The sequence below is a fragment of the Pongo abelii genome, chromosome 3, assembly GCF_028885655.2.
Source record: "Pongo abelii isolate AG06213 chromosome 3, NHGRI_mPonAbe1-v2.0_pri, whole genome shotgun sequence".
Taxonomy (NCBI): Eukaryota; Metazoa; Chordata; class Mammalia; order Primates; family Hominidae; genus Pongo; species Pongo abelii.
This window is the reverse complement of record NC_071988.2, coordinates 120,852,807-120,865,820: the sequence shown is the minus strand read 5'-3', so window position 1 is coordinate 120,865,820 and position 13,014 is coordinate 120,852,807.

Sequence of the window (13,014 nt, the reverse complement as noted above, 5' to 3'; positions counted from 1 at the left end):
GAGAGGATGTGGAGAAATAGGAACACTTTTACACTGTTGGTGGGACTGTAAACTAGTTCAACCCTTGTGGAAGTCAGTGTGGCGATTCCTCAGGGATCTAGAACTAGAAATTCCATTCGACCCAGCCATCCCATTACTGGGTATATACCCAAAGGACTATAAATCATGCTGCTATAAAGACACATGCACACGTATGTTTATTGCCGCATTATTCACAATAGCAAAGACTTGGAACCAACCCAAATGTCCAACAATGATAGACTGGATTAAGAAAATGTGGCACATATACACCGTGGAATACTATGCAGCCATAAAAAATGATGAGTTCACGTCCTTTGTAGGGACATGGATGAAATTGGAAATCATCATTCTCAGTAAACTATCGCAAGAACAAAAAACCAAACACCGCATATTCTCACTCATAGGTGGGAATTGAACAATGAGAACACATGCACACAGGAAGGGGAACATCACACTCTGGGGACTGTTGTGGGGTGGGGGGAGGGGGGAGGGATAGCATTGGGAGATATACCTAATGCTAGATGACGAGTTGGTGGGTGCAGCGCACCAGCATGGCACATGTATACATATGTAACTTACCTGCACATTGTGCACATGTACCATAAAACCTAAAGTATAATAATAATAATAATAAAAGAAAAAAAAAAAGAAAAAAAAAAAAAAAAAAAGGTTCCAAGGTGGAATGAACCAGAGCCCACGCTTGTCCCATTGTTACCCTGTTGCTTCTGAGCTCCCCTTCTTACTCACCATGGGGATTGCTTAAGAGTACTCAGGTGTCCTCCAGCTTAGTTCCACATTCTCCAACCATTGCTCCAGCAACCATTTGACCCAGGTTCAAGCCCCCACATTGGGCACCGCTTGCCAAGACCAGCTCAGTCATGGAGCTAACCCAGTGGTGCTAGGGGAATTAAAGACGCACACACAGAAATATAGAGGTGTGGAGTGGGAAATCAGGGGACTCACAGCCTTCAGACCTGAGAGCCCTGAACAGAGTTTGACCCACATATTTATTGACAGCAAGCCAGTGATAAGCATTATTTCTATAGACTATAGATTAACTAAAAGTATTCCTTACAGGAAACAAAGGAATAGGCTGAAACAAAGGGATGGGTGCTGGCTAGTTATCTGCAGCAGGAACATGTCCTTAAGGCACAGATCACTCACGCTATTGTTTGTGGTTTAGGAATACCTTTAAGCAGTTTTCTGCCCTGGGTGGGCCAAATGTTCCTTGCTCTTATTCTAGTAAACCCACAACCTTCAGTGTGGGTGTCATGGCCATCAGGAACATGTCACAGTGCTGCAGAGATTTTGTTTATGGCCAGTTTTGGGACCAGTTTATGGCCAGATTTGGGGGCTTGTTCCCAACACATTACAACTGATACAACAGAAATTCAAAGGATCATTATTAGGTACCATATATTGATATACTGGAAGATATAGAAGAAATGGATAAATTTCTAGGAACATACAACATGCCAAAATTGAACCATGAGGAAAGCCAAAACCTGAACAGGCCAATAAAAAGTAATGAGATTGAAGCCATAATAAAAGATCTCCCGGTAAAGAAGGGCCTGGGACCCAACGGCTTCACTGCTAAACTCTACCAAACATTTAAAGAACTAATACTAATCCTACTCAAACTGTTCTAAAAAACAGAGGAGGAGGAAATACTTCCAAACTGATTCTATGAGGCTAGCATTACTCTAATATCAAAACCAGACAAAGGCATATTAAAATAAATAAATAAAAACTACAAGCTAACATCTCTGATGAATATTGATGCAAAAATTGTCAACAAAATACTAGCAAGTGAAATTCAACAATATATTATAAAGATCATTCATCATGACCAAGTGGGATTTATTCCAGGAATGCAAGAATGGTTCAATGTATGCAAATCAGTCAATGTGATACATCATATCAACAGAATGAAGGACAAAAGCCATATATTTCAATGGATGCTGAAAACTCTTTTGATAAAGATCAACATCTTTCATGATTAAGAAAAAAAAACCCTCAGAAAACTGGGTATAAAAGAAGCATACCTCAACATAATGAAAGCCATATATGACAGACCTACAGCTAGTGTCATACTTTATGGGGAAAAACTGAAAAATTTTCCTCTTAAATCTGGAACACGACAAGGATGCCCACTTTCACCACTGTTATCCAACATAATACTGGAATTCTTAGCAAGAGCAATCAGGCAAGAGAAAGAAATAAGGAGAATCCAAATTGAAAAAAAAGTCAAATTTTCCTGTTGGCGGATGATATAATCTTATATTTGGGAAAACCAAAAGACTCCCCCAAAAAACCACTCCAACTGATAAACAAATTCAGTAAAGTTTTAGGACACAAAATCGATGTACAAAAATCAGTAGCATTTCTATATATCAACAGTGAACAATCTGAAAAGGAAATCAAAAAAGTAATTCCATTTATAGCCACTACAAATAAAATTAAATACCTAGGTATCAACCAGAGAAGTGAAAAATCTTCACAATGAAAACTATAAAATATTGATGTAAAAAAATGGAAGAGGACACAAAAAATGGAAAGGTATTCCATGTTCACGGATTGGAAGAATCAACATTATTAAAATGTCCATGCTACACAAAGCAATCTACAGAGTTAATGCAATCCCTATCAAAATACCAATGACATTCTTCACAGAAATAGAAAAAGAATCCTAAAATTTATATGGAATCACAAAATATTCAGAATAGCCAAAACTGTCCTGAGAAAAAGGAATAAAGCTGTAGGAATCACATGATCTGATTTCAAAATATACTACAAAGCTATAGTAACAAAAACAGCATGATACTATCATAAAAACAGACACATAGACCAATAAAACAGCATGGAGAACCCAGAAAAAAATCTCCATACCTACAGTAAACTCATTTTCAACAAAGGCACCAAGAACATACATTGAGGAAAAAATGTCTTTTCCTCAAGAAAATTGGGAGAATTGAATATTCATATGCAGAAGAATGAAACTTGACCCCATCTCTCGCCATATACAAAAATCAAATCAAAATAGATTAAAGGCTTAAAATCTAAGACCTCAAATTATGAAACTACTACAAGAAAACATTGGGGAAGCTCTCTAGGACATTGGTGTGGGCAAAAATTTCTTGAATAACACCCTACAAGCACAGGCAACCAAAACAAAAATGGACAAATGGGGTCACATCATGTTAAAAAAAAAAAACTTCAGCATAGCAAAGGAAACAATGAACAGAGTGAAGAGACAACTCACAGAATGGGGAAAATATTTGAAAAAAACCCATTTGATAAATAATTAATAACCAGAATATATAAAGAGCTCAAACAACTCTATAGGAAAAAAATCTAATAATTCAATTTTAAAATGGGCAAAAGTTTGAATAGATATTTCTCACAAAAAGACAAACAAATGGCAAACATGCATATGATGATGATCATTGATCATCAGAGAAATGCAAATCAAAACTACAATGAGATATCATCCTACCCCCATTAAAATGGCTTTTTTTTTTTTTCTCAGATGGAGTCTTGCTGTGTCACCAGGCCAGAATGCAGTGGCATGATCTCTGCTCACTGAAACTTCCGCCTCTTGGGTTCAAGTGATTCCCCTACCTCAACCTCCCAAGTAGCTGGGACTACAGGCATGCACCACCATGCCCAGCTAACTTTTTGTATTTTAGTAGAGACGGGGTTTCACCATTTTGGCCAGGATGGTCTCAATATCCTGACCTCATGGTCCACCTGCCTTGACTTCCCAAAGTTCTGGGATTACAGGCATGAGCCACTGCACCCAGCCTAAAATGTCTTTTATCCAAAAGTCAGGCAATAACAAATGCTGGCAAGGATGTAGAGAAAAGGGAAACCTCATACACTGTTGGTAGGAATGGAAACCAGTACAACCACTAGGGAGACCATTTTGGAGGTTCCTCAAAATAATTAAAAATATAGCTACCATGTTATCCTGCAATCCCACTGCTGGGTATATACCCCAAAGAAAGAAATCAGTGTATTAAAGAGATATCTGCACTCCCATGTTTACTGCAGCACTGTTGACAACAGCAAAAATTTGGAAGCAACCCAAGTATCTATCAACAGATGAATAGATAAAATGTGCTTCATATACACAATGGAGTACTATTCATCCATGAAAAAGAATGAGATCCTGTCACTTGCAACAACATGGATGGAACTAGAAGTCATTATGTTAAATAAAATAAGCCAGGCAGAGAAAGACAAACATCACATCTTCTCACTTGTTTTTGGGATCTGAAAATCAAAACAATTGAACTTACAGAGAGAGAGAATAGAAGCATGGTTATCAGAGGCCAGCAAGGGGAGTGAGAGGGATGGAGGAAGGTGGGGATGGTTAATGGGTACAAAAAAATAGTTAAATAAATAAGACCTAGTATTTGACAGCATAACAGGGGGACTATAATCAATAATAATTATGCACTTTAAAATAACTAAAAGAGTATAATTAGATTGTAACACAGAGGATAAATACTTACGGGGATGGATACCTACTTTTCCATGATGTGATTTTTATGCATTGCATACCTATACAAAAATATCTCATGTACCCCATAAGTATATACGTCTACTGGGTAGCCATGAAAATTGAAAATTAAGATTATTTTAGTGTTCAAAAAAAGAGCTGCTTACATTCCAAAATTCACAAAATACAAAATAAATAAAAATTGTAGAACAAAGTTCATAGCATTGTGCAAATAAGTATATATGGCTGGGGATAACATTTTCAGTGACTATATTGTATAAGAATTCTGAAGATACTACATTTCACACACCTTGGAAGTGCTCTGGAAAACTTCTACTTGAAAGCCAATGCAGGGTGTGTAGAAAATTGCAGAGCAGAGCTATATCAAGTCTATAATAGAAGAGAGCAACTGGGGCCCATTAGTCAGCTCCACTGGCTTCCCCTTGGTTGACTATTCTGGATCTTTTCCTCTCTTTTCACATCCCTTAAGCTAATTCACTCCACTGCTTTCTATATTAGCAAATTATAATCATTAAAAAGACATCAACTCAGATAGATATGGAAAAAAACAAAAAAGAAAGAATAAGAAAAAAATAGAAAGTAAATCTGTGTAAACACATGTTTACTTGAAGGTCTGCTTCTGGAACCACTGCTGGGGCCAAGAACTATATCAATGTGTCCAGTTAGGAAAGAGAAAGAAAATTCTTTCAAACAAAGCTGATTTAATACAGAAAGTTGGTTATTGATGTGTTGGAAGGTGAAAAAATTACAAAGGGCTAACTGAGGTCACCCAAAACGTTAAGAACATTAAGCTCCCGAGGGAGGACAAAAAAAAAAGTGGTACGGTTACCAGAACTAAAATCTCAGAGGAAAGGATATAGCCCAGTGGCTGCTCAGAAGGCAAAGCTCATACTTACACTGCCAACAGAGTGTGGCCCAGCTGTGGCTGGTCCCTGTGAGAGTAAGGCAAGGCTGGTGCCAAGAGGGCCTAAAGCAGCTGACCCAACCATGTGACATGGAGTGACACTAGTGGGAATTGGAAAGTAAGTCCCTTCTCCCCTCCACTGCTTTCAAATCTCTCTAGTACCTCTCATTGGCAGAACCATTAGAAAAGCCAGATGTCAAGGGAGATTGGGAAATCAAATTTGGAGAGTCACAGCACTGGCAATGTAGAACAAATTATAAAAGGATAAACTGTGAGACAATAGGTAAATAAACAACATTGCATTTTTGTTTACTTCAACTCCAACCTACACTCATACTTGCTTCCCTCCAATGGCCACATACATGACATCTCCCTTTTAGAAAATGAAACTCCTCCCTCTGATCCTTCCCAGCACTGTTTCAAGAGGCTTTCCTTTCTCCACCATCTTCAGACACCCCTGATCTTTCCTGACTGAGATACAATTCTAAGAGGTTTTCCTCAGAGTTCAAGTTCCTAACTAAGGAATAATAATGATGATGATAAAAACAGCTAACAATTAAGTGGCACTTAATATATGCCAGGCACTGTTCTAAATGCTTTATGTTTACTAACTCATTTAATCCTCAGATCAATCCTATGATGTAGGTACTAATCTGATTCCTTTTCACAGGTAAGGAAACCATAGCCCAGAACCAGGGCCCCCAGATCTTTCCAGACTGCCATGATCCTGTGAAACAATAGGCAAATAAATAAACTGTGTGAGACAATAGAGTAAATAATCTTTCCAGACTGCCATGGGTCTTGCACAGACAACTAATTGCTGTGAAAGAAACTCCCACTTAATCTAATTTTCCCTCCAGCTGCTCTACTGTTTCCTTCCCTTGGATGACAAATTTCCTAAAGAATAACTTGCTCCCCTTTCTGACCCTTTCTGATTCCTCAGCCTGTGGCTGCAGTCCCACCCTCCCTCTACAGTCATGAAGGACCTCTGGGAACCAATTCCAAGGCTTCCTTCAGCTTCTTTCCTCCTGACTTCCTGCTGCAGAGTTATCTTCTTTTCATGACCCTGCCTTATGTAATTTTCAGATTGCTGTCCATCTCTTCACTTTTTACTGTCAATTTTCTTGAAGACTGCTCTTCCCTCTAAAATTTCTCTCTCAAAAAATTAATTCATATTGAGAGTTAGAAATTATCACCTCTCACATTATTGGTCTCAAATCCATGTATTGAGTCATTTTATATTGCATACAACATCCCCATGCTTCCCAGCACCCATCTGGAATTTTCACTCAGCATATTTGAAAGTTACCTAAAATTTAACATGTTTATATTAACCTCCTTTGTTAGTCAATAAAGCTACTTTCCTCCCATTCCTTCAGGCAGGAATGTTTGGAGTTGTTTTGGAGTTATCACAAGTTCTTTGATTTTTTCTTTAAAATTTATTTCTTCATTCCTTCCTTGCTATTTCTACTAAGTCCTGGAACTAGAGCAGTAAGCAGATGAAGGTACAGACTTTGGAAGCAGACAGTCTGAGTTCTAACTCTGATTCAGCCACACCCTGGCTGGGGGCCCTGGTTCTGGGCTATGGTTTTCTTACCTGAAAAAAGGAATTATATTACTACCTAAATCATAGGATTCATCTGAGGATTAAATGAGTTAGTAAACATAAGGCACTTAGAACACTGCCTGGCATATATTAAATGCCACTTAATTGTTAGCTGTTGTTATTGTTTCCAGAATTGGTGGGTTCTTGGTCTCGCTAACTTCAAGAATGAAGCCACGGACCCTCGTAGTGAGTGTTACAGCTCTTAAAGATGGTGTGTCTGGAGTTTGTTCCTTCTGATGTTCAGACATGTTCGGAGTTTCTTCATTCTGGTGGGTTCATGGTCTCGCTGGCTTCAGGAGTGAAGCTGTAGACCTTCACGGTGAGTGTTACAGCTCTTAAGGTGGCACGTCTGGCGTTGTTTGTTCCTCCCATCTGGAGCTGTTCATTCCTCCTGGTGGGTTTGTGGTCTCACTGGCCTCAGGAGTGAAGCTGCAGACCGTTTGCAGTGAGTGGTACAGCTCATAAAGGCAGTGCAGACCCAAAGAATGAGCAGCAGCAAGATTTATTGCAAACAGCAAAAGAACAAATCTTCCACAGTGTGGAAGGGGACCCAAGTGGGTTGCCGCTGCTGGTGGGCAGCCTGATTTTATTCCCTTATCTGGTCTCACCCCCATCCTGCTGATTGGTCCATTTTATAGAGAGCTAATTGGTCCATTTTGACAGGGCGCTGATTGGTACGTTTATAATCCCTGAGCTAGACACAGAATGCTGATTAGTGTATTTACAATCCTCTAGCTAGACATAAAAGTTCTCCAAGTCCCCACTAGATTAACTAGACACAGAGCACTGATTGGTGCATTTACAAACCTTGAGCTAGACACAGGGTGCCGATTGGTGCATTTACAAACCTTGAGCTAGACACAGAGTGCTGATTGGTGTATTTACAATTCTTTAGCTAGACGTAAAAGTTCTCCAAGTCCCCACTAGATTAGCTAGACACAGAGCAATGATTGGTGCATTTACAAACCTTGAGCTAGACACAGGCTGCTGATTGGTGTGTTTACAAACCTTGAACTAGACACAGAGTGCTGATTGGTGCATTTACAATCCTTTAGCTAGACGTAAAATTCTCCAAGTCCCCACCAGATTAGCTAGATACAGAGTGCTGATTGGTGCATCCACGGACCCCGAGCTAAACACAGAGTGCTGTTTGGTGCATCCACGAACCCCGAGCTAAACACAGAGTGCTGGTTGGTGCATATACAATCCTCTGGCTAGACATAAAAGTTCTCCAAGTCCCCACCTGGCTCAGGAGCCCAGCTGGTTTCACCTAGTGGATCCCGTGCCAGGGACATGGGCAGAGCTGCCTGCCAGTCCCGCGCTGTGCGCCTGCACTCCTCAGCCCTTGGGTGGTCAATGGGACTGGGCATGGAGCAGGGGTAGGTGCCCATCAGGGAGGCTCAGGCCATGCCAGAGCCCACTGTGGGGGGGCTCGGGCATGGTGGGCTGCAGGTCCAGAGCCCTGCCCTGTGGGGAGGTGGCTGAGGCCCGGCAAGAATTCAATCATGGTGCGGGCAGGCCAGCAGTGCTAGGGGACCCGGCACCCCCTCTGCAGCTACTGGCCTGGGTGCTAAGCCCCTCACTGCCTGGGGCTGGTGGTGCCAGCCAGCCACTCCAAGTGCTCTGAGTGCAGGGCCTACTGAGCCTATGCCCACCCAGAACTCACGCTGGCCCATGAGTGCCATGGCCCTGGTTCCTGCCTGAGTCTCTCCCTCCAAACCTCTCTGCAAGCAGAGGGAGCCAGCTCTGGCCTTGGCCAGCCCAGAGAGGAGCTCCCATAGTGCTGCAGTGGGCTGAAGGGCTCCTGAAGTGTGGCCAGAGTGGACGCCGAGGCTGAAGAGGCACCCAGAGGAAGCGAGGGCTGCAAGCACGTTATCACCTCTCATTATTATCATCATTATTATTCCTTAGTTAGGAACTTGAACTCTGGGGAAAACTTCTTAGAATTGTATCTCAGGAATTTGCTTAACCTCTTTTTTCCTCAGTTTCCTTACAAAGTGTGACTTATGATACTATTTTCCTAAAGAGAATTAAGTTAAAAGATATCAGTAAAGCACTTAATAAAGTAATCACTCAATACATTTTGGCCTTGTTGGTAATATAATGTGATTATCAATGAAAATAATATGATTCTATGGGAAATCACTGTAGATTCTTCATCCTTAAAAAACTATTTTCAATATATAGATGGCTTATTAGTCTCTTCTCACACTATGAAGAAATATCTGAGACTGTGTAATTTATAAAGGAAAGAGGTTTAATTGACTCATAGTTCTGCATTGCTGGGGAGGCCTCGGAAACTTACAGTCATGGTGGAAAGCAAAGGAGAAGCAGACACCTTCTTAAAAGGGTGGCAGGACAGAGTGAGTGCAGCAGGGGAAATGCCAGATGCTGATAAAACCATCAGATCTCATGAGACTCATTCATCATGAGAACAGCATGGGGGAACCACCCCCATGATGCAATAACTTCCACCTGGTCCCACCCTTGACACATGGGGATCATGGGGATTACAATTCAAGGTGAGATTTGGGTGGAATCACAGAGTCAAACAAAATCAGATGGTACCCTTCATTTGTATATATTCTTTAATTGTGGAATTCATGCCATTTTTTATTATTTTAAATTATATAATATTTTTCCCCATCATGTTAAAAGGATTATTGGCATAGCATTTTCTTATACCAATCTACAATATTTCACTAAACCATTTGCTGAACATTAAATTTTAATTTGGTACTCAGAGGAAGCTGCCAGGAATATGTGTACAACTTTGTATTTTGGCTTTTCTGAGATTATTTCCCAAAAACTTTCACAGGGAGAGATATGAATAAGCATTTCCAACATTCTGTATATATGTGTTTTATGAGAGAGTTAGGACCAATTTGGAAAAATATTTTCTAACCCAAGGGTAGAGGAGACAACTTTAACTCTCTCACCAACTTTGGTTTCAATGTCAAAGTGAAATGAAGTGAATACTTGATTTGTGGTGTTGGATTTTGGTAGATTAAACATACTGCCCTAGAAGCTTAGACTTTTTGCTCCTTAGCCTGCTTCAACCTCACAATATTTGAAAGATGTTAGACTATGCAACTGTGAGAACAATCCTATATTTTCCCTATCCAAATATATTTAAATAAATATTAACCACATTGTTTTGCCAAGTCATTTGGCCAATAAAATGAGGAATTTGAAGAGTATTACTTCTGAGCTCCTTGCCAGTTACAGTGTTTTTCCTCAAGCCTTGTGCAGTGTGGAGCTATCATTCAGGGTAGATAGCTGAATGTCTTACTCAAACTCTGTTCTGCCCCACTCCTTTTTTTTAGTGGAAAGAATATGGGCATCAGACAGATGTGACTTGGCGTTCTGCCTCTGCCATTTACTAGCTTTGTGACACCTTTCAAGTTGATGTGGCTTTCTACACCTGCATAACCTCAACCCTCTGGTTTTCACTGATTGCTTCACGGCCAGACATCAGACCCAGGTTGGACCCCTGACTCAACGGTGTGATCGAGAGACTCTAGTTAAAAGATAGAAGAATCAGGGCCAGAGTGTATTCAGAAAGAAGAGAAAAAGAGAGAAGCAATGAGGAGAGACAGCCCCTGATGTCCAGTTGCTCAAGATATACCACCCACTTCTTGTCCTTTGATGTTTCTGTGACTGTCTGTTATATTATACTATAAAACTCATTAACACCAGCCTGACTGCAGTTCTGTTCTTGAAGCCAACATCCCTGACTTAAAAAGCACATTCAGAGATCTATAACTTTTGAGCTTCTTTTACCTCATCTATAAAATGAGACTAATAATAATACCTTCCTTGTACGATTGCACTGAGGATTCTGTGTAATAATGTGTGGAAAACTCTGAGTTCTGAAAACATAGCAGGTGCTCAATAAATTATGGCCATTAACTTCCTGCAAATTTATGCCTCATAAATAAACCACCAATATATTATGAATTCAAATTATTTCTGATACCCTACCATGTCTGTCCATCACTCTGTAAACACGCCAATCCAATGAGTCTTTCAAATTGGTTGCAACAAGTGAACTCCTTGATGCTATCCAGACTAAGTAGCTAGACTTCCTTCCTTTACACTGCTCTCCACAAAGTGGGTGAGCAGAGTGATGGCAATTTTCTAGAAGTGATGCCTACTCAATCACCATAAGACTACAATGAGGAAATGAAAAACCTTTCTCACCTCTCTGCTAGGTGGAGTAGTGCACCCCTAGCAGGACTCTCTACACCTGCATAATTGGTGTAGTTAGAAACAGACAATAATGTTGTTCCCTTGACAATTCTAGAAAAATATAGTTTATGTATATATGTTGACAGACTACATCCAATTGAATAGTTAAATGCATTGTAGTCCTCAAGTCTTGGTAAAAGACTTGAGATTTATTTTTAAAAACTCAAACTCTTATTCACTTATATTCATGGAATTAAACAAAGAACAATGGAGTGCCCAAGTGAGTTTTTTGGTCTGTTTGCCAAAGTGATCACTTTGAGTTTCTAAACATCTTCTCTCTACAAAGCCTTCTTCCTCTAAGTTCTTTGATCATAATGTCCTCTCCCTGACACAGTACTACCCAGATAGGCTGACATGCCTACCTGTGTGCCTTTTTCCTCCCTAGATTGAGAGCTTCCATTTATGGATAATAATTGTAGCTAATATTTGTTGAAGATTCACCTATCTGCCATAGATGCTTTACATGGATTATTTCATTAACTCACTAAACAATCTTTTAAAGAGGTGCTACTGTGTCCAGAATTAGTTCCTTCTGGTGGGTTCTTGGTCTTGTTGACTTCAAGAATGAAGCCGCAGACCCTCGCAGTGAGTGTTACAGTTCTTAAAGATGGTGTGTCCAGAGTTTTTTCCTTCAGATGTGTTCAGATGTGCCCGGAGTTTCTTCCTTCTGGTGGGTTTGTGGTCTCGCTGACTTCAGAAGTGAAGTTGCAGACCTTTGCAGTGAGTGTTAGAGCTCTTAAAGGTGGCACGTCCAGAGTTGTTTGTTCCTCTCGGTGGGTTCGTGGTCTCACTGAATTCAGGAGTGAAGCCACAGACCTTCACAGTGAGTGTTACAGCTCTTAAAGGTGGCATGTCCAGAGTTATTTGTTCCTCCTGGTGGGTTCGTGGTTTGCTGGCTTCAGGAGTGAAGCTGCAGACCTTCGTGGTGAGTATTACAGCTCGTAAAGGTAGTGTGGACCCAAAGAGTGAGCAGCAGCAAGATTTATTGCGAAGAGCAAAAGAAAGTTTCCATGGCATGGAAGGGGACCAGAGCGGGTTGCTGCTGCTGTCTTGGGTGGCCAGCTTTTATTCCCTTATTTGGCCCTGCCCACATCCTGCTGATTGGTCCATTTTACAGAGTGCTGATTAGTCCATTTTACAGAGTGCTGATTGGTCCATTTTTACAGAGAGTTGATTGGTGCATTTAAAAACCTTTAGCTAGACACAGAGCACTGATTGGTGCATTTTTACAGAGTGCTGATTGGTGCGTTTACAAACCTTTAGCTAGACACAGAGCGCAGATTGGTGTGTTTTTACAGAGTGCTGATTGGTGCATTTACAAACCTTTAGCTAGACACAGAGCACTGATTTGTGTGTTTACAATCCTTTAGCTAGACAGAAAAGTTCTCCAAGTCCCCACCTGACCCAGAAGCCCAGCTGGCTTCACCTCTCAATCCCCCTTCTAAACATGACACCCCAACTGCTGTTGGGAATTGGGCAATGACTGCTCTAGCTACTTCCTGCTGGATAGGGGTGAAGAAGGGGCCCTGCAGTTGTAGTGTCCTCCAGAGGGGAACTCTTTAGGCCAGTGGAAGGGCCAGTGGGTTCATCCAGGGGTCCTCAGTAGAAGTTGTTAGTTGAGCTTATTCGGGGTTCCATTTGTAAAAGCATCTGTAGCTTGATGGCCTCAATTCTAGAGGAAACAAATTTGACAAGGAGGTTAAAAAT